Below are 20,081 nucleotides of genomic sequence, written 5' to 3'. Positions count from 1 at the left end.
TAACTACTTCTAAAACTAAACTATGACTAATGATCAAAAGTATGAAAAGTATGTTCATTCCCCCTTCAATTCTTGGCTTAAATAGCATCAGAAATGAGTTAGATTGGGCCCACAAGGCTTCTAAAATCGTTGGCCACGTGTTGCATTAAGTGGGTCATGTGCCACCATCGGTGCGTCCGCGTACTGTGCACATGCGCGCCCCTATGCGCGATGCAACTATGGCAAATCTTATATCATTTCGAAGCCCCGGATGTTAGCTTTCCAACCCAACTAGAACCGCATCATTTGGACCTCTGTAGCTCAAGTTATGGTCGTTTATGTGCGAAGAGGTCAGGCTTGACAGCTTTTTGGTTCCATCATTTCTTCATGAGTTCTCCAACTTTACATGCTTTTTCTTCATTCCCTTGATCCAATCTTTGCCTCCTAAATCTGAAATCACTTAACAAACATATCAAGGCATCTAATGGAATCAAGGTAAATTATATTTAGCTATTTTAAGATCTAAAAAGCATGTTTTCACTCTTGAGCACAATTAAAGGAGAATATACAAAACCATGCTATTTTATTGAATAAATGTGGGTAAAAGGTTATAAAATCCCCTAAAATCAATACAAGATAAACCCTACAAATGGGATTTATCAACCTCCCCACACTTAAACCAAGCATGTCCTCATGCTTAAGCCAAGAGAAAGCAAAGGGCATCAACATTTATTCAATGTAAATAAACTATATGCAACCTAAACTATATGCAACTAAATGCAAAATGGTTTTACCTACCTGGTCAAAAATAAATCAATCCTCCAAGTCATACGTGCACAAGTAGGGCCAAGATCATATAACGATTCATGAATCCTACCAATTCGAATATCAAAATGAAGTTCAAGTAGACTTGCAAGAAGAACGCTCATGAAAGCTGGGAATCAAGGAATTGAGCATCGAACCCTCACCGGAGGTGTTTGCACTCTAGTCGCTCGGTGTTTGGGGTTGAATCTCTCAATTCTCCCCTAATCATGCTTTCCAAGATTTGTTTATCTTCTAACAATCAACAATTATTCAATGCATGCATACATGTATCATGAGGTCTTTTCTGTAGGTTGTAATGGGGCTAGGGTCAAGGTAGGATCATATATGGCTAGTGGACTTAGGATTTGAATCTTTGATTAACTTAAACTTTTCCACCTAACCTATATAATGACCTATACAATTAAGTACTAATCTAACTACCCATTCCTCACTTTTTCACATACTCATGCATTTTCTTTTCATTTCACAACACTTATGCATTGATTCTTATTGAGCTTCACTTTGGGGCATTTTGTCCCCTTTATTGCTTTTTTTTTTCTTTCTTTTCTATATACATTTTTTTCTTTTCTTTTCTTTTCTTTTTCTTTTTCACTTTTATTTCTTTTTTTTCTTTTCATTTTTCTTTTTCTTTCAAACTATACACACAAACATCAATGCATAAGGTCTATACATTTAATCAATACATGAGTATGTACCCAATTTCCCAATATAAAAATACAAAACACAAACACCTTTTTATCCCAACCAATGTCCCAAAGTTTTCCCACTCTTGAATGACACTCACACTCACTAGCCTAAGCCAATCAAAGATCCAAATAAAGGATATTCATTGTTTTCCGCTTTAAGGCTTGTACTGTGCTAAAATAAGAACAAGTGGGTTAATTGATGAGCGGATAATTTGTATGCTTTTTGGCATTGTTTTTAGTATGTTTTTAGTATGATTTAGTTAGCTTTTAGTATATTTTTATTAGTTTTTAGCTAAAATTCACTTTTCTGGACTTTACTATGAGTTTGTGTGTTTTTCTGTGATTTCAGGTATTTTCTGGCTGAAATTGAGGGTCCTGAGCAAAAATCTGATTCCGAGACCAAAAAGGACTGCAGATGCTGTTGGATTCTGACCTCCCTGCACTCGAAGTGGATTTTCTAGAGCTACAGAAGCCCAATTGGCGCGCTCTGAACGGCGTTGGAAAGTAGACATCCTGGGCTTTCCAGAAATATATGATAGTCCATACTTTGCCCAAGATTTGATGGCCCAAACCGGCGTGGCAAATCAGCCTCAGAAATTCCAGCGTTAAACGCCGGAACTGGCATAAAACTTGGAGTTAAACGCCCAAACTGGCATGAAAGCTGGCGTTTAACTCCAGAAAAGGTCTCTACACGAAAATGCTTCATTGCTCAGCCCAAGCACACACCAAGTGGACCCAGAAGTGGATTTTTACGTCATTTACTCATTTCTGTACACCCTAGGCTACTAGTTTACTATTAATAGGATCTTTTGACATTGTATCTGTACCTTATGACCTTATGACCTCATGACACTTTACACATTTTCTTTGTATACTTTCCACGGCATGAGTCTCTAAACCCCATGGTTGGGGGTGAGGAGCTCTGCTGTGTCTTGATGGATTAATGCAATTACTACTGTTTCTCATTCAATCATGCTTGCTTCCATTCTAAGATAACACTTGTTCTTAATCCGGATGAATGTGATGATCCGTGACAATCATCATCATTCTCAACTATGAACGCGTGCCTGACAACCACCTCCGTTCTACCTTAGATTGAGTAGTTATCTCTTGGGTTCTTTAACCGGAATCTTCGTGGTATAAGCTAGAATTGATGGCGGCATTCAAGAGAATCCGGAAGGTCTAAACCTTGTCTGTGGTATTCTGAGTAGGATTCAATGATTGAATGACCGTGACGTGCTTCAAACTCCTGAAGGCGGGGCGTTAATGACAGACGCAAAAGAATCACTGGATTCTATTCCGGCCTGATTGAGAACCGACAGATGAATTCCGCTATGCTGTGACAGAGCATATGCAATCGCTTTCACTGAGAGGATGGGAGGTAGCCATTGACAACGGTGAAACCCTATATACAGCTTGCCATGGAAGGAGACTTGCGTGTTTGAAGAAGAAGACAGTAGGAAAGCAGAGATTCAGAAGATGGAGCATCTCCAAACCTCAACCTATTCTCTATTACTGCAAAACAAGTAACCATTTCATGTTCTTTTGCTTTTCATAATCAATCCTGATAATTTCTGATATCCTGACTAAGATTTACAAGATAACCATATCTTGCTTCAAGCCGACAATCTCTGTGGGATCGACCCTTGCTCACGCAAGGTATTACTTGGATGACCCAGTACACTTGCTGGTTAGTTGTGCGGAGTTACAAAAGTGTGATTGCAATTTCGTGCACCAAGTTTTTGGCGCCGTTGCCGGGGATTGTTGAGTTTGGACAACTGACGGCTTGTCTTGTTGCTTAGATTAGGACTTTTTTATTTTTGTTGGTTTAGAGTCTTTTAGTTGAGTCTAGTTTCATATTCTAAGTTTGGTGTCAATTGCATACTTTTGTTTTTCTTTTGATTTTCGATTTTTGCATGTTTTTAGTCCCTTTTTGATTTACAAAAATTCTAAGTTTGGTGTCCTCTTTGTGTTTTTCCCTTAAAAATTTTCGAAAACTGTGTGTTTGATTTTCTAAAATTTTAAGTTTGGTGTCTTTTTGTGTTTTTCTCTTTCCTTTTTTCAAAATCAAATCTTTTTCATAAAAACTTTTCAATCATATCTTTCTAATTGCTATTTTCAAAATCTTTTTAATTAACTCATTGATTCAGTTTTCAATTTGCTTTGATCTTATTTTCTTTTTGATTTTCGAATTTTTATTTTAATTTTATTTTGTCTTATTTATTTTATTTTTCGTTAATTCAAAAAAAAAAACAAAATTTATCTCTTTGCAATCATTATCATTTCCCTTTTGTCCATTATGGACTTAAGTGGGATCAATCAGTCCAAAAGGACTCTGGGGTCATATGCTAACCCCATTACAGCTGCATATGGGAGTAGCATCTGTACACCTCCCATCAAAGCAAGTAGCTTTGAACTAAATCCTCAACTCATTATCATAGTGCAGCAAAATTGCCAGTATTCCGGTCTTCCACAGGAAGAGCCTACTTAGTTTCTGGCACAGTTTTTACAAATTGCTGACACAGTACATGATAAAGAGGTAGATCAGGATGTCTACAGACTATTACTGTTTCCATTTGCTGTAAAAGATCAAGCTAAAAGGTGGTTGAATAACCAACCTACAGCAAGCATAAAGACATGGAAACAGTTGTCAGACAAATTCCTGAATCATTTTTACCCTCCTAAGAGGATGACACAGCTAAGGCTGGACATCCAAGGCTTTAAACAAGAGGATAATGAATCCCTTTATAATGCCTGGGAGAGGTATAGAGGTATGCTAAGGAAATGTCCCTCTGAAATGTTTTCAGAGTGGGTACAGTTAGACATTTTCTACTATGGGCTTACAGAAAAAGCTCAGATGTCTTTAGACCACTCAGCTGGTGGATCTATACACATGAGGAAGACAATTGAAGAAGCTCAAGAGCTTATAGACACTATTGCTAGAAACCAATACCTGTACTCTAGCAATAAGTTCTCTCCAAGAGAGGAAGTCATGACAGTAGTCACTGACCCTAGTCCTCAAGAACAGATAATTGAGCTTAATCAACAATTGCTCCTGATGACAGAACAGTTAGCAAACTTTAAAGAGATGCTCTATGAAACTAAAGTTGCTAACAAGAGCATAGAACTGCAGTTGAATCAAGCAAAACAGCAAATATCTAAACAGATAACAGAGGAATGTCAAGCAGTTCAATTGAGGAGTGGGAAGACCTTGAATAACACTGCTCAGAAGACCAAAAAGCCAAACAAGGAACAATTGACAGAGGACAACCAAACCACTGTTCAAAATCCCTCTGAGGACAGTAAGAGCCCAGAGAGGAATGTCATTGGCGTTCAGACGCCAGAAAGGGAAGGAAAGCTGGCGTTAAACGCCCATTCCTTGCCCAGTTCTGGCGTTCAAACGCCAGAAAAGGGGGAAAAGTTGGCGTTAAACGTCCAATTTCCTCCCAATCCTGGCGTTCAGACGCCTGGGGAGAATCAGACACCTGAGAGTGCTGACAGTAATCCCTCTAACAAGGCTTCTTCAACCACTTCTGTAAGGAATAAACCTGCAGCATCTAAGGTTGAAGAATATAAAGCCAAGATGCCTTATCCTCAAAAACTCCGCCAAGCGGAACAGGATAAGCAATTTGCCCGCTTTGCAGACTATCTAAGGACTCTTGAAATAAAGATTCCGTTTGCAGAGGCACTTGAGCAAATACCTTCTTATGCTAAGTTCATGAAAGAAATCTTAAGCCATAAGAAGGATTGGAGAGAAACTGAAAAAGTATTTCTCACTGAAGAATGCAGTGCAGTCATATTAAAGAGCTTACCAGAAAAGCTTCAAGATCCAGGAAGCTTTATGATACCATGCACATTAGAAGGTGCTTGCACCAAGACAGCCCTATGTGATCTTGGAGCAAGCATCAATCTAATACCTGCATCCACTATCAGAAAGCTTGGGTTGACTGGAGAAGTCAAACCAACCCGGATATGCCTCCAACTTGCTGATGGCTCCATTAAACACCCATCAGGCATAATTGAGGACATGATTGTCAAGGTTGGGCCATTTGCCTTTCCAACTGACTTTGTGGTGCTGGAAATGGAGGAGCACAAGAGTGCAACTCTCATTCTAGGAAGACCTTTCCTAGCAACTGGACGAACTCTCATTGATGTACAAAAAGGGGAAGTAACCTTGAGAGTCAATGAGGATGAGTTCAAGTTGAATGCTGTAAAAGCTATGCAGCATCCAGACACACCAAATGACTACATGGGCGCTGACATTATTGACTCTCTGGTAGAAGAGATCAATATGACTAAAAGCCTAGAATCAGAGCTTGAGGCCATCTTCAAGGATGCTCAAACTGATCAAGAAGAACTAGAGGAGGCAAAGGAATTTTCGAAAATTCCTCAAGAGAAGGATAAGCCTCCCAAGCCTGAACTCAAACCACTACCACCATCCCTGAAATATGCATTTCTGGGAGAGGGTGACACTTTTCCAGTGATTATAAGCTCTGCTTTAAATTCACAGGAAGAAGAAGCACTGATTCAAGTGCTAAGGACACACACGACAGCTCTTGGGTGGTCCATAAGTGATCTTAAGGGCATTAGCCCAGCTAGATGCATGCACAAGATCCTACTAGAGGATAATGCCAAACCAGTGGTCCAACCACAGAGGAGGCTAAATCCTGCCATGAAGGAGGTGGTGCAGAAAGAGGTCACTAAATTACTAGAGGCTGGAATTATTTATCCTATTTCTGATAGCCCCTGGGTGAGCCCTGTCCAAGTTGTTCCCAAAAAGGGAGGCATGGCAGTGATTCATAATGAAAAAATGAACTGGTCCCTACAAGGACAGTCACAGGGTGGCGCATGTGTATTGACTACAGAAGGCTCAATACAGCCACCAGAAAGGATCATTTTCCTTTACCATTCATAGACCAAATGCTGGAAAGACTAGCTGGCCATGATTATTACTGCTTTTTGGATGGCTATTCAGGCTACAACCAAATTGCAGTAGATCCTCAGGACCAAGAGAAAACAGCATTCACTTGCCCTTCTGGCGTGTTTGCCTATAGGAGGATGCCTTTTGGTCTGTGCAATGCACCTGCAACCTTTCAGAGGTGCATGCTCTCTATCTTCTCAGATATGGTAGAGAAATTTCTGGAAGTCTTCATGGATGACTTTTCAGTATATGGAGACTCATTTAACTCCTGTCTTAATCACCTAGCACTTGTCTTGAAAAGATGCCAAGAGACTAACCTGGTTTTAAACTGGGAGAAATGTCACTTTATGGTGACTGAAGGAATTGTTCTTGGGCACAAAATTTCAAACAAGGGAATAGAGGTGGATAAGGCAAAGGTAGAGGTAATTGAAAAATTACCACCACCTGCCAATGTTAAGGCAATCAGAAGCTTTCTGGGGCATGCAGGGTTCTACAGAAGGTTTATAAAGGATTTTTCGAAAATTGCAAAACCTTTGAGTAACCTGTTAGCTGCTGACGCACCATTTGTGTTTGACACACAGTGTCTGCAGGCATTTGAGACCCTGAAAGCTAAGTTGGTCACAGCACCAGTCATCTCTGCACCAGATTGGACATTGCCATTTGAATTAATGTGTGATGCCAGTGACCATGCCATTGGTGCAGTGTTGGGACAGAGGCATAACAAGCTTCTGCACGTCATTTACTATGCCAGCCGTGTTCTAAATGACGCACAGAATAACTACACAACCACAGAAAAAGAGTTACTTGCAGTGGTCTATGCCATTGACAAGTTTAGATCCTATCTAGTGGGATCCAAAGTGGTTGTGTACACTGACCATGCTGCTCTTAAATACTTACTCACAAAGCAGGATTCAAAACCCAGGCTTATAAGATGGGTGTTGCTTCTGCAAGAGTTTGATATAGAAATAAGAGACAGAAAAGGGACAGAGAACCAAGTAGCTGATCATCTGTCCCGAATAGAACCAGTAGCTGGGGCGTCCCTCCCTTCTACTGAGATTTCTGAGACTTTCCCAGATGAGCAACTATTTGTCATTCAGGAAGCTCCATGGTTTGCAGATATTGCAAATTTTAAACCTGTGAGGTTCATTCCCAAAGAGTACAGCTACGTGCAGAGAAAGAAATTAATTTCAGATGCCAAGTACTACCTCTGGGATGAACCATATCTCTTTAAGAGATGTGCTGACGGAGTGATCCGCAGGTGTGTACCCAGAGAAGAAGCACAAAGGATCCTATGGCACTGCCATGGATCACAGTATGGAGGACATTTTGGAAGTGAGCGAACAGCCACTAAGGTCCTCCAATGTGGCTTCTACTGGCCTACTCTCTATAAAGATTCCCGAGAGTTTGTGCGTAACTGTGACAATTGCCAAAGAGCTGGTAACCTGCCTCATGGATATGCCATGCCTCAACAAGGGATATTAGAGATAGAATTGTTTGATGTATGGGGAATTGACTTCATGGGGCCATTCCCACCATCATACTCAAACACTTACATTCTGGTGGCAGTGGACTATGTATCTAAGTGGGTAGAAGCAATTGCTACAGCCACTAATGATACAAAGACCGTACTGAAATTCCTCCAGAAAAACATTTTCAGCAGGTTTGGCGTTCCCAGAGTGCTAATCAGTGATGGGGGCACTCATTTCTGCAATAAACAGCTACACCTTGCCATGGTTAGATATGGAATTAGCCACAAAGTGGCAACTCCGTATCATCCACAGACAAATGGGCAAGCTGAAGTCTCTAACAGAGAATTAAAAAGAATCCTAGAACGGACTGTGATAGCCCGAAGAAAGGATTGGGCAAAGAGCTTGGATGATGCTCTGTGGGCATACAGAACAGCATTCAAGACTCCTATAGGAACCTCCCCATACCAACTGGTGTATGGGAAGGCCTGTCATTTGCCTGTGGAACTGGAACATAAAGCCTACTGGGCAACCAGATTCCTAAACATGGATGCACAGTTAGCTGGTGAAAAAAGATTGCTCCAGCTAAATGAGCTAGAGGAGTTCAGACTCAATGCCTTTGAAAATGCAAAAATCTATAAGGAAAATGCAAAGAAATGGCATGACAAGAAGTTGTCAACCAGAGTCTTTGAGCCAGGACAAAAAGTTCTGCTTTTCAACTCTCGGCTCAGACTGTTTCCAGGAAAACTCAAATCCCGGTGGAGGGGTCCGTATGTGATTACAGGAGTATCACCATATGGATATGTTGAGCTTCAGGATATTGATTCTGATAAAAAGTTCATTGTTAATGGACAGAGAATCAAACATTATCTTGAAGGCAATTTTGAGCAGGAATGCTCAAAACTGAGACTTGAGTGATTCTCAGTAAAAGTCCAGCTAAAGACAGTAAAGAAGCACTTGCTGGGAGGCAACCCAGTCATTAGGAGGTTATATGATTAGTTCTTACAGAGGCAAATATCAAAAATGAAGGAATTCACAGAGTTACAGAAGGATTCAGCTCAAAAAGCAGAGAAAATGAGCTTACTGGCGAAAAAACGCCAGTAAGGGGCATTTTGGGCGTTAAACGCCAGAATGGGTACCATTCTGGGCGTTTAACGCCAGGAATGGTGCCATTTTGGGCATTAAACGCCAGAATGGGCACCATTCTGGGCGTTTAACGCCAGGTGTGCAGCATCCTGGGCGTTTTGAAAAACGCCCAGTGATAAAGGCTTTCTGGCGTTTAACGCCAGCCAGGGCACCTGGCTGGGCGTTAAACGCCCAAAAGGGGTAGCAATTGGGCGTTAAACGCCAGAATGGGTGCCATTCTGGGCGTTTAACGCCAGAAAGGTGGGGGAACCACATTTTTGTTTTCAACTCAAATTTTTTCAAAATTTCCTCTTTTTACCCATACTCTTCTACATAAATGCACTTCAACCTTTATCATTCACTTTCAAATCTTCACAAATCAAAACCATTCTTCAAATCTATTTCAAATTAATCCCAAATCTTCTTCAAAAACTCACCCTTTTCTCAATTTCTTTCCATATCTTCTCAAATCTCCCTTCAAATCTCTTTTTTTTTTCGAAAAAACTCTCCCCCTCACCTTATAAATTCGTGTTTGGCTTCCTCTTTCCACCACACCATTCGAATTTCCTCTTCCTCTCTCTCTCTCTTCTCTTCTTTCTTCTCTTTTTGCTTGAGGACAAGCAAAACCTCTAAGTTTGGTGTGCTTTTCCGTGATCACTAAGCCAAGATTCATCAAGATCATGGCTCCTAAGGGAAAACAAACCAACTCAAGAGGAAAGAAAGAGACTAATCCAAAGAATCTTTGGAATCAAGAGAAGTTCTTAACCAAAGAACATGAAGACCATTATCACAAAATAATGGGTCTGAGGTCAGTGATCCCGGAAGTTAAATTTGATCTGAAAGAAGATGAATATCTGGGGATCCAAGAGCAAATTCGAAACAGAGGATGGGAAGTTCTGACCAATCCTGAAATAAAGGTTGGAAGGAACATGGTTCAGGAATTCTACTCTAATCTGTGGCTAACAGATAAGCAGAGAATGACTGGAACTGCTTACCATACCTACAGAACCATGGTCAGAGGGAAGGTTATGTACTTCCATATGGACAAAATAAGAGAAATCTTCAAACTACCTCAACTGCAAGATGATCCTGACTCCTTCAATAGGAGGATGGTGAGAGTAGATAAAGGGTTGGATCAAGTTCTAGAGGACATATGCCTCCCTGGGACTAAGTGGATAACCAATTCAAAGGGTGTCCCAAACCAACTCAAGAGGGGAGACCTCAAGCCAATTGCAAGAGGGTGGCTAGACTTTATTGGGCGTTCCATATTGCCCACTAGCAACCGTTCTGAGGTCACCATCAAGAGAGCAGTGATGATTCATTGCATTATGCTTGGAAAAGAAGTGGAGGTCCATCATGTGATTGCTTGTGAGATCTACACAATTGCAAATAAGAATTCCACTGAAGCCAAATTGGCTTACCCAAGCTTGATCTCCTTGCTCTGTAAAGAGGCTGGGGTGAAGATGGGAGTAGATGAGTTCATACCCATTGAACACCCAATCACCAAGAAGTCAATGGAAGGACAAGTGCAAGACAACTTTATCAAGAGGAGGGTGCAGGAATTCCTCCCTGAATTCCCAAGAATTGACTACTGGACCAGCCTAGAAGCATCTATCTCCAAGCTGCAAGAGACTATGGAGCAACTGAAGGAAGAACAGCAGAATCAGAACTGCATGCTCTGCAAATTGCTAAAGGAACAAGAGAAGCAGGGGCGTGAACTCCAAGAATTGAAACGCCAAAAGTTCTCCTCTCAAGCTGAGGGAGCATCCACTTCTCAAAATCAAGGTTGTTGAGTCCTAACTCTGTGAAAACCTCTATCATTAGGAGCCTATGTTTTTGTTTTTATTTTTCGTTTTTTTTAGTTTCATTTTATATCTATTTTTTTGAGTCTTGTTTTAATTCATAATTAATAAAATTGAAATTTTATGCCTTAAAGATATGAATGTCCTATGAATCCATCACCTCTCTTAAATGAAAAATGCTTTAATCACAAAAGAACAAGAAGTACAGGATTTCAAAATTGATCATTGAAACTAGTTGAATTAGTTTGATGTGGTGACAATACTTTTTGTTTTCTGAATGAATGCTTGAACAGTGCATATGTCTCTTGAATTTGTTGTTTTGAAAATGTTAAAAATTGTTGGCCCTTGAAAGAATGAGGAAAAAGAGAACTGTTATTGAGGATCTAAAAATCATTGGATTGATTCTTGAAGCAAGAAAAAGCAGTGGATACAAAAAAAAAAGAAGTAAAAAAAATATTTTCGAAAAAAAAAAGAGAAAAGAAAAAGAAAAAGAAAGAAATAAAGTTGTGATCCAAGGCAACAAGAGTGTGCTTAAGAACCTTGGACACCTCTAATTGGGGACTTTAGCAAAGCTGAGTCACAATCTGAAAAGGTTCACCCAATTATGTGTCTGTGGCATGTATATATCCGGTGGTAATACTGGAAGACAGAATGCTTTGGGCCACAGCCAAGACTCATACACTAGCTATGTTCAAGAATCATGTTGCTCAACTAAGAGAATCAATAACACTATCTGAGTTCTGAGTTCTTATAGATGCCAATCATTCTGAACTTCAAGGGATAGAGTGAGATGCCAAAACTGTTCGGAGGCAAAAAGCTACTAGTCCCGCTCATCTAATTGGAGCTATGTTTCCTTGATATTTTGGAGTCTATAGTATATTCTCTTCTTTTTATCCTATTTTGATTTTCAGTTGCTTGGGGACAAGCAACAATTTAAGTTTGGTGTTGTGATGAGCGGATAATTTGTATGCTTTTTGGCATTGTTTTTAGTATGTTTTTAGTATGATTTAGTTAGCTTTTAGTATATTTTTATTAGTTTTTAGCTAAAATTCACTTTTCTGGACTTTACTATGAGTTTGTGTGTTTTTCTGTGATTTCAGGTATTTTCTGGCTGAAATTGAGGGTCCTGAGCAAAAATCTGATTCCGAGACCAAAAAGGACTGCAGATGCTGTTGGATTCTGACCTCCCTGCACTCGAAGTGGATTTTCTGGAGCTACAGAAGCCCAATTGGCGCGCTCTGAACGGCGTTGGAAAGTAGACATCCTGGGCTTTCCAGCAATATATGATAGTCCATACTTTGTCCAAGATTTGATGGCCCAAACCGGCGTGGCAAATCAGCCTCAGAAATTCCAGCGTTAAACGCCTGAACTGGCATAAAACTTGGAGTTAAACGCCCAAACTGGCATGAAAGCTGGCGTTTAACTCCAGAAAAGGTCTCTACACGAAAATGCTTCATTGCTCAGCCCAAGCACACACCAAGTGGACCCAGAAGTGGATTTTTACGTCATTTACTCATTTCTGTACACCCTAGGCTACTAGTTTACTATTAATAGGATCTTTTGACATTGTATCTGTACCTTATGACCTTATGACCTCATGACACTTTACACATTTTCTTTGTATACTTTCCACGGCATGAGTCTCTAAACCCATGGTTGGGGGTGAGGAGCTCTGCTGTGTCTTGATGGATTAATGCAATTACTACTGTTTCTCATTCAATCATGCTTGCTTCCATTCTAAGATAACACTTGTTCTTAATCCGGATGAATGTGATGATCCGTGACAATCATCATCATTCTCAACTATGAACGCGTGCCTGACAACCACCTCCGTTCTACCTTAGATTGAGTAGTTATCTCTTGGGTTCTTTAACCGGAATCTTCGTGGTATAAGCTAGAATTGATGGCGGCATTCAAGAGAATCCGGAAGGTCTAAACCTTGTCTGTGGTATTCTGAGTAGGATTCAATGATTGAATGACTGTGACGTGCTTCAAACTCCTGAAGGCGGGGCGTTAGTGACAGACGCAAAAGAATCACTGGATTCTATTCCGGCCTGATTGAGAACCGACAGATGAATTCTGCTATGCTGTGACAGAGCATATGCAATCGCTTTCACTGAGAGGATGGGAGGTAGCCATTGACAACGGTGAAACCCTATATACAGCTTGCCATGGAAGGAGACTTGCGTGTTTGAAGAAGAAGACAGTAGGAAAGCAGAGATTCAGAAGATGGAGCATCTCCAAACCTCAACCTATTCTCTATTACTGCAAAACAAGTAACCATTTCATGTTCTTTTGCTTTTCATAATCAATCCTGATAATTTCTGATATCCTGACTAAGATTTACAAGATAACCATAGCTTGCTTCAAGCCGACAATCTCTGTGGGATCGACCCTTGCTCCCGCAAGGTATTACTTGGACGACCCAGTACACTTGCTGGTTAGTTGTGCGGAGTTGCAAAAGTGTGATTGCAATTTCGTGCACCATTAATCATAGGCTCAAATTTGGCTAACAAAGGAAGATAAAAGGTAAGGCTATTTGGGTAAGTGAGCTAATGAAATGATGGCCTCAATCATATAAATGCATGAATACAAGGAATAATAGGACATATAGATTCAAACAAATCAAAGATTACAATCATAGAAAGAGAACAATTACACACAAGAAGGAAAATAAGTGGTTATAAGATGTAACCACACAATTAGGCTCAAAACTCACATGCTTGTGTTCTTAGCTCAAAAACCATGTTCCAAAATAATTCTTTCAAGCAAGTTCCACAAATTTTCTTTTTCAAATTGGTAGGGTGCCCTAAAACAGTTTCTTGGAAAGGAAATCATCACCCTAACCAAGTAGTCCTAATAAGAAAGAAGTGGAACATGCAACCTATCATGCAATGCAATAGCTAATCTAACAAAGAAAATAAAAAAATTGGTGTTGAAAAGGAAATTTTTACCCATGGAGATCGGTTGAACGACCTCCCCACACTTGAAGATTGCACCGTCCTCGGTGCATGCAAAGAAGAGCAAGGTGGATGGGTTGCTACAATTGATGAGTTCCTTCAAAAGGTTGTGCGGATGACTTGTTTGTTGCCCCATTTAGAAACTTTTCCTTTTTCCCTTCTTGGTGGCCAACCTAAAAGGAAAGAAAAAGAAAGAAAGTGAAGCCTATAACAAAGATATCAAAGCAAATAGAACATAGGCGGGGGCTAATGCCAAATAAAGGTATGGTTCTCTACTACATGGTAGCAAAACATGTAAAAGAGAAAACAATATAAGCCACGGCATATCAATTAACACTTGATGCAAGAGTAAAGTTAAAGCATGAAAAACATATTGAACATCAAGATCAAATAAGAATTGACACAAACAAGATTAGTGATAAGCATGAGGGCATTTGGTCCCAACCTAACTCAATGATGAAGAAGCACAAAAACAAAGGATAATGAGTTAGGAAGGACTAAAGCACTACCTTGTGTGTGGAACAAAACATTTCAATTAATGTTAAACAGGTCACAAAGCACCAAGATAAAGTAAGAGAGTCTCAATAATTGAGTATAAGACTTCAACACCATTATTGAAATGACTTAAAAAAAACGAAAACATGCTACAAAAACTAAATGAAAATGGGAAGAGTAGAAGTATGCGAATGTGATAAGCAAAAGAAAATGGAAGGGGAGAAAAAAACTTTTTTTTTTACCGACGCGTGTGCGTCATGCACGTTTACGCGTCAATGGGCATGTTGGTTGAAAGACGCGTACGCGCCAGGTGCGCGCACGCGTGCATCGAGTTAGGCCGGAGGCATAATGTCGGCCCAAGTCTGGCACAACTCTCGGGTAAAAGTACCAGGAGTGTGGATCGTGCAATCGACGCGTGCGCGCACAGTGTGCATGCGCGTGCATACCAATTTAAGATCATGTGCGCGTACCTGCCAGGTGCGCTCACGCGTGCATAGACTTGTGCCTTAGTCCCAATGTTCGCACAGTGCAGGCCTAACTCCCGGGTTTTTGGCTGGAGGTGAAATTTTGCATCCACGCGTACGCGTACAGTGCGCGTCCGCGTGGATGGTCGAAAAATGCTCAGGTGCGCGTACGCGTTATGTGCGCGCACGCGTGGATGGTGTTCTGTTTTTCAAAATTTTTCTAAGTTCTTGCACCAATCCAAGCCTTTCAATCCTCCAAACAGCTACCAAAACACCCTAGAACCTTATTCAACATACTATACTACTAACTAAACTCAATAAAACAATAGAAACAAGAAATTAAACTAATTCTACCAATATTTACAAAAGATAAAAATGAAAATGAGAATCTACCTACAATGGCAACTCAATTCACTTATTAAACAAGACTAAAAGAGAATGGACAGAGTTTACCATGGTGGGGTGTCTCCCACCTAGCACTTTTATTTATTGTCCTTAAGTTGGACTTATGGGGAGCTTCTTATCAAGGTGGCTTGTGCTTGTACTCATCTTGGAACATCCACCAATGCTTGGTCTTCCAATAAGCTCCATCATTCAAGATTAATAACTTCAAGCATGGGTGGAGTTCTTCACAAGCTATGAGCCCCCAAAGGCAATCCTCATGTATTCCGGGATCCCATATCTTGTTTCTACACCCATCTTTGAGTTGATTATCATTATTCCACTTGGGTGGCATAATCTTGGAATTCTCAAAGAAGCTTCCAAACAACTTCCTAGACCCATGCAATTTGGTTCCACACCAACCATTGCTCTTGAATTTTGAGCTTACAACCGTCATGAGCTGAGAATGATGATTCCAACCACTACACAATTCTTTCCTACTCTTAACTCCACAAAGAGCTCTAAGTTGACCATCATTTTGAATCAAGCCATATTCAAGCGAGAAAGTAAAGCTTAGGGATAAGAATTTTACCCACTTGAATGTTGTGTTGGATGGTGATTTGGGGAGGGAGACCTCCCCACACTTAGACAATGCAAGGTCTACTTCTTTAGGCTCTTCTTTAGTTGTTTCCACCTCTTCACAAGCTTCTTCAATTTCAACCTTTTCCCCTTTTTCACTCGGCTTGGTGTTGTCTTCAAGAACTTCATCTTGCCCAATAGGAGGTGAGTCAATTTTGGATAGGAATACATTGATGAATGAATCCATCTCTTGATCAACCTCTTCATATTCTTCAATTTCGATATACACCATGCCAATGTTTTGCTCTTGGTAGATCTCTTTTTCATTGCTCACCAAGGGTATGGGAGGTTGTGTACACTCTTTTGTAACTTCAACTTTATGTCCAATGGGAGAGGATTCCATTGTAGAGAGAAATTCATCCATGATTGAATCCATCTCTTGATAAGCCTCTTCCAAGTCTCCAACGATGATATGCCTTGGAGGTTGTGCACCCTCCTCAACATCAATTTCAAGCTTCTTGGAAGAGTGCTCCATGGTGCTACATTCCCTTAGACTTTCAACATCTCCTAAATCTTCAATCACTTCTTCCTTTTCTTCAATGATTATAGCTTCCTCTAGTTGCTCCCATATAAAATGGCATTTCTCATCCCCCACCGGAGTTTCCAATCTCTCCTTCATGCTTTGCTCTTCTTTTGCGGTTCCACATGTGGCTACGGAAGCACCTTGAGTATTCAAACATTGGTGGGTTAAAGTGTGCACCACCTTGGTCAAATCGGTCACAAACTCAAGTGTATCCCGCTTCATGGATTCTTGTCCTTGAAGTAACAAAGTGAGAGAATCGTCTATTGGGGCTTGGGACAAGTAGGAGGGTTCATTGTTTTGGAGAGAGGGCTCATAATAGGAAGGTGGTTCTTCTTGGTAAGGTTGTGGAGATTGTGTGTATTGAGGTGGTTCTTGGGAGTAATCTTGATAGGATTGTAGTGGTTCTAAGGGTTCTTGCTCATAATGGTTATAGGAGTATAGTATGGGTGCTTGGTCATATGATGGATATGGATCATAGGGCGGTGTTTGGTAATGAAAGGCTTGTGAGAATGGTTGAGGTTCATGTTGAGGATGAGATTCATAGGCATATGATGGTGGTTGTTGAGTGTCACAAAAAGAGTCATCATAGCCGTTAAATTGGCATGCATTAGGATAGAAATTATACCTATAAGTATCCGGAGGTTGTTGCCAATAGGAGTGATCAATTCCTTGAGGCTCCTCCCATCTTTGTTGGTTCCATCCATAATGAGTGTCATTATTGAGGTGCACATTTCCTTCAACCAAATTAGAACCAAACTCATAGCCATAGGGAGAATTCATTATGGAAAGACAAAATAAAACTAACAAAATCTAGTAAACAAACAAGAGACAAGATATTTACAATATTCACATATGTACAATAACCAATAACATAACACCATTGCAAATCCCCAACAACGGCGCCATTTTGATGATTGGATTTTTGACGGCTTAGAATTTCACAAATGAATTCTCGTTGCAAGTATAGTTTCTAAACCAACAATAATCCTTTCATACAAAAGATTGTTTGTCACAAGCAACAAACCCCTAAAATTAATAACCGAAGTATTCAAACCTCGGGTTATTCTCCCTAGGAATTGTAATGAAGTGTTTTGTTATTGGTTGTGAGTTATATTTGGGGTTTTAATAAGAAACATGAAAGATAAATGGCAAGAAAGTAAACTAAGGCCTAAAAAGGTCTTGGCAAGGGTTGGTGGTCAAGGATCTCTATCCTAATCACTAGCCACAATATGAGAATTGGCAAGGATTAATCTCATTACATCATCCTCTAACTAGTAGTAAAGGAAAGTCAAATGAGCTATATCAATCCTAGTCCATAAGTACTAACTCTCCACTAATTCAATTAGTGAGAACTAGAGTGAATGGATCCCAATCATCAATTACTTGGACATTAGTAACTCAAGAGTTCCTAAGTTACCTTTCCAAGCCAAGAACATAAAACTCTACTCTAAAATCCAACCAAGCATTTCATCAAACACTTGGAAGGCATAAAAGGAAAGCATAGTAAATTGATAAGAAGAATAGAATCTAACCACAATTATTGAAATGAATTAACAACAACAATCAAAAAAAACACATTTATCATGAATTACCTCAAATTGCATTATTGAAAGAAAGTAAAGAGAACAAGAATATCTCAATTACAAAACCTAGAAACAAAATAAGAGAAATTAGAACAAGAGAATAGGGATAGAGAGAAGAACCAAAGTGTAGCAATCATCAATTGAAGGTAGAAGTAGAAAGAGACTTGAATTAAACCTAGAACTATAAGATCCTAATCTAACCCTAATTCCTAATCCTAATTCTAGAGAGAAGAGAGAGCTTCTCTCTCTAACTCTAACTACTTCTAAAACTAAACTATGACTAATGATCAAAAGTATGAAAAGTATGTTCATTCCCCCTTCAATCCTTGGCTTAAATAGCATCAGAAATGAGTTAGATTGGGCCCAGAAGGCTTCTAAAATCGCTGGCCACGTGTTGCATTAAGTGCGTCATGTGCCACCATCGGCGCATCCGCGTACCGTGCGCGTGCGCACCCTTATGCGCGATGCAACTATGGCAAATCTTATATCGTTTTGAAGCCCCGGATGTTAGCTTTCCAGCCCAACTGAAACCGCATCATTTGGACCTCTGTAGCTCAAGTTATGGTCGTTTAAGTGCGAAGAGGTCAGGTTTGACAACTTTTTGGTTCCATCATTTCTTCATGAGTTCTCAAACTTTACATGCTTTTTCTTCATTCCCTTGATCCAATCTTTGCCTCCTAAATCTGAAATCACTTAACAAACATATCAAGGCATCTAATGGAATCAAGGTAAATTATATTTAGCTATTTTAAGATCTAAAAAGCATGTTTTCACTCTTGAGCACAAGTAAAGGAGAATGTACAAAAGCATGCTATTTTATTGAATAAATGTGGGTAAAAGGTTATAAAATCCCCTAAAATCAATACAAGATAAACCCTACAAATGGGGTTTATCATTCCCCAGTTAAGTGCTTGTGGTATTTTTGTGTCAAGTTAAGCGTGAGACAAAACATTTAAAGTCACAGCTAGACTCAAGGTGCAAAGCACCAAAAAGAAATTTGTTGTGTTCAAAGATTAAACTGAAATATAAAATACTAGAGAATTCATAATATTATTCGGATTCTAATTCCGAATGATATAAACATTCTTCTAATTAAAAGGATAGTGAGATGCCAAACCTATTCAGGATTGTAGTTGTAAACCCCGCTTCAAGAAGAGACATGAGTTTAATTGAACTCTCACTCTCATTCAAATTCACATCCTAAGCTTATATTAGTTTTGGTTGCTTGAGGACAAGCAACAATTCAAGTTTGGTGTTGTGATGTGTGAGCATCTTTCCTATCTTTTTCTAGTGAATTTGCATTTAAATTGTTGAGTTTAATCAAGATTTAATTATCTTTTAGCCACTATTGATGCTACTTTGAGTCTTGTGCAATTCTGTTTATTTTAGGTAGCATTTGGTTGGATTTGATGGAGTTTCTGCAGAAAAAGAGAAGAAGGCGAATGACGCTGTCAACCCTGATCTCTCTGCACTCAAACCTGAATAACTTGAGCTACAGAAGTCCAATAGACGTGATTCCAGTGGTTGGAAAGCTAACTTCCAGAGCTTTCCAACGAAATATAATAGTCCATACTTCTCTTTCATCAACTCTGCCAAGGCTGCGCCTAACTTGAGATTTCTCAAGTTAGGCGCAAGAAACAACAACAACATGCAACATTTGCTCTCCTCCAAGTAAGGCGCATTGCCTCCTCTTCAGTCCAAGTAAGGCGCCTTGTGTGGTGAACAGCATGAAGTTAGGCGCAGCTCTTAACCAAGTTAGGCGTGAATTATTTAATTAATTCTTATTTAAATTTAAATTTTATTTTAAATTAGGAAAAGATATTATTTTAATTTTAGAAAATAGATTTTAAATTAATTAGGATTAGATATAAAAAGAAGAAACTTTTCTTCTGGGAAAGAATTCCACCTCATTCCAAACTTACAATTTACCAGAATCCTAGTTTTCACTCTAAACCATGGACAACTAAACCTCCACTGTTAAGGTTAGGAGCTCTGTCTATTGTATGGATTGATTATGTTCCTTGTTTTTTCTATTTTAATTTATGTACTAATTTATATTTCAAGAATTGTTTTCATTCTATATTTTATGAAATTGTGTGGAACGGAAGTATGACCTTCTTTCTAATTGAATTCTTGTATAACTTGGAAAGGTTCTTTACTTGAACAACAGCTTGAAAACATATTCTCCTAAATTTCTAATTATCGGGATTTAACGGGATACGTGACATAAAA

The sequence above is a fragment of the Arachis hypogaea genome, chromosome 10 (assembly GCF_003086295.3).
Source record: "Arachis hypogaea cultivar Tifrunner chromosome 10, arahy.Tifrunner.gnm2.J5K5, whole genome shotgun sequence".
Lineage (NCBI taxonomy): Eukaryota > Viridiplantae > Streptophyta > Magnoliopsida > Fabales > Fabaceae > Arachis > Arachis hypogaea.
The sequence above is the reverse complement of the archived record's forward strand: the minus strand, read 5'-3'. Positions refer to the sequence as shown.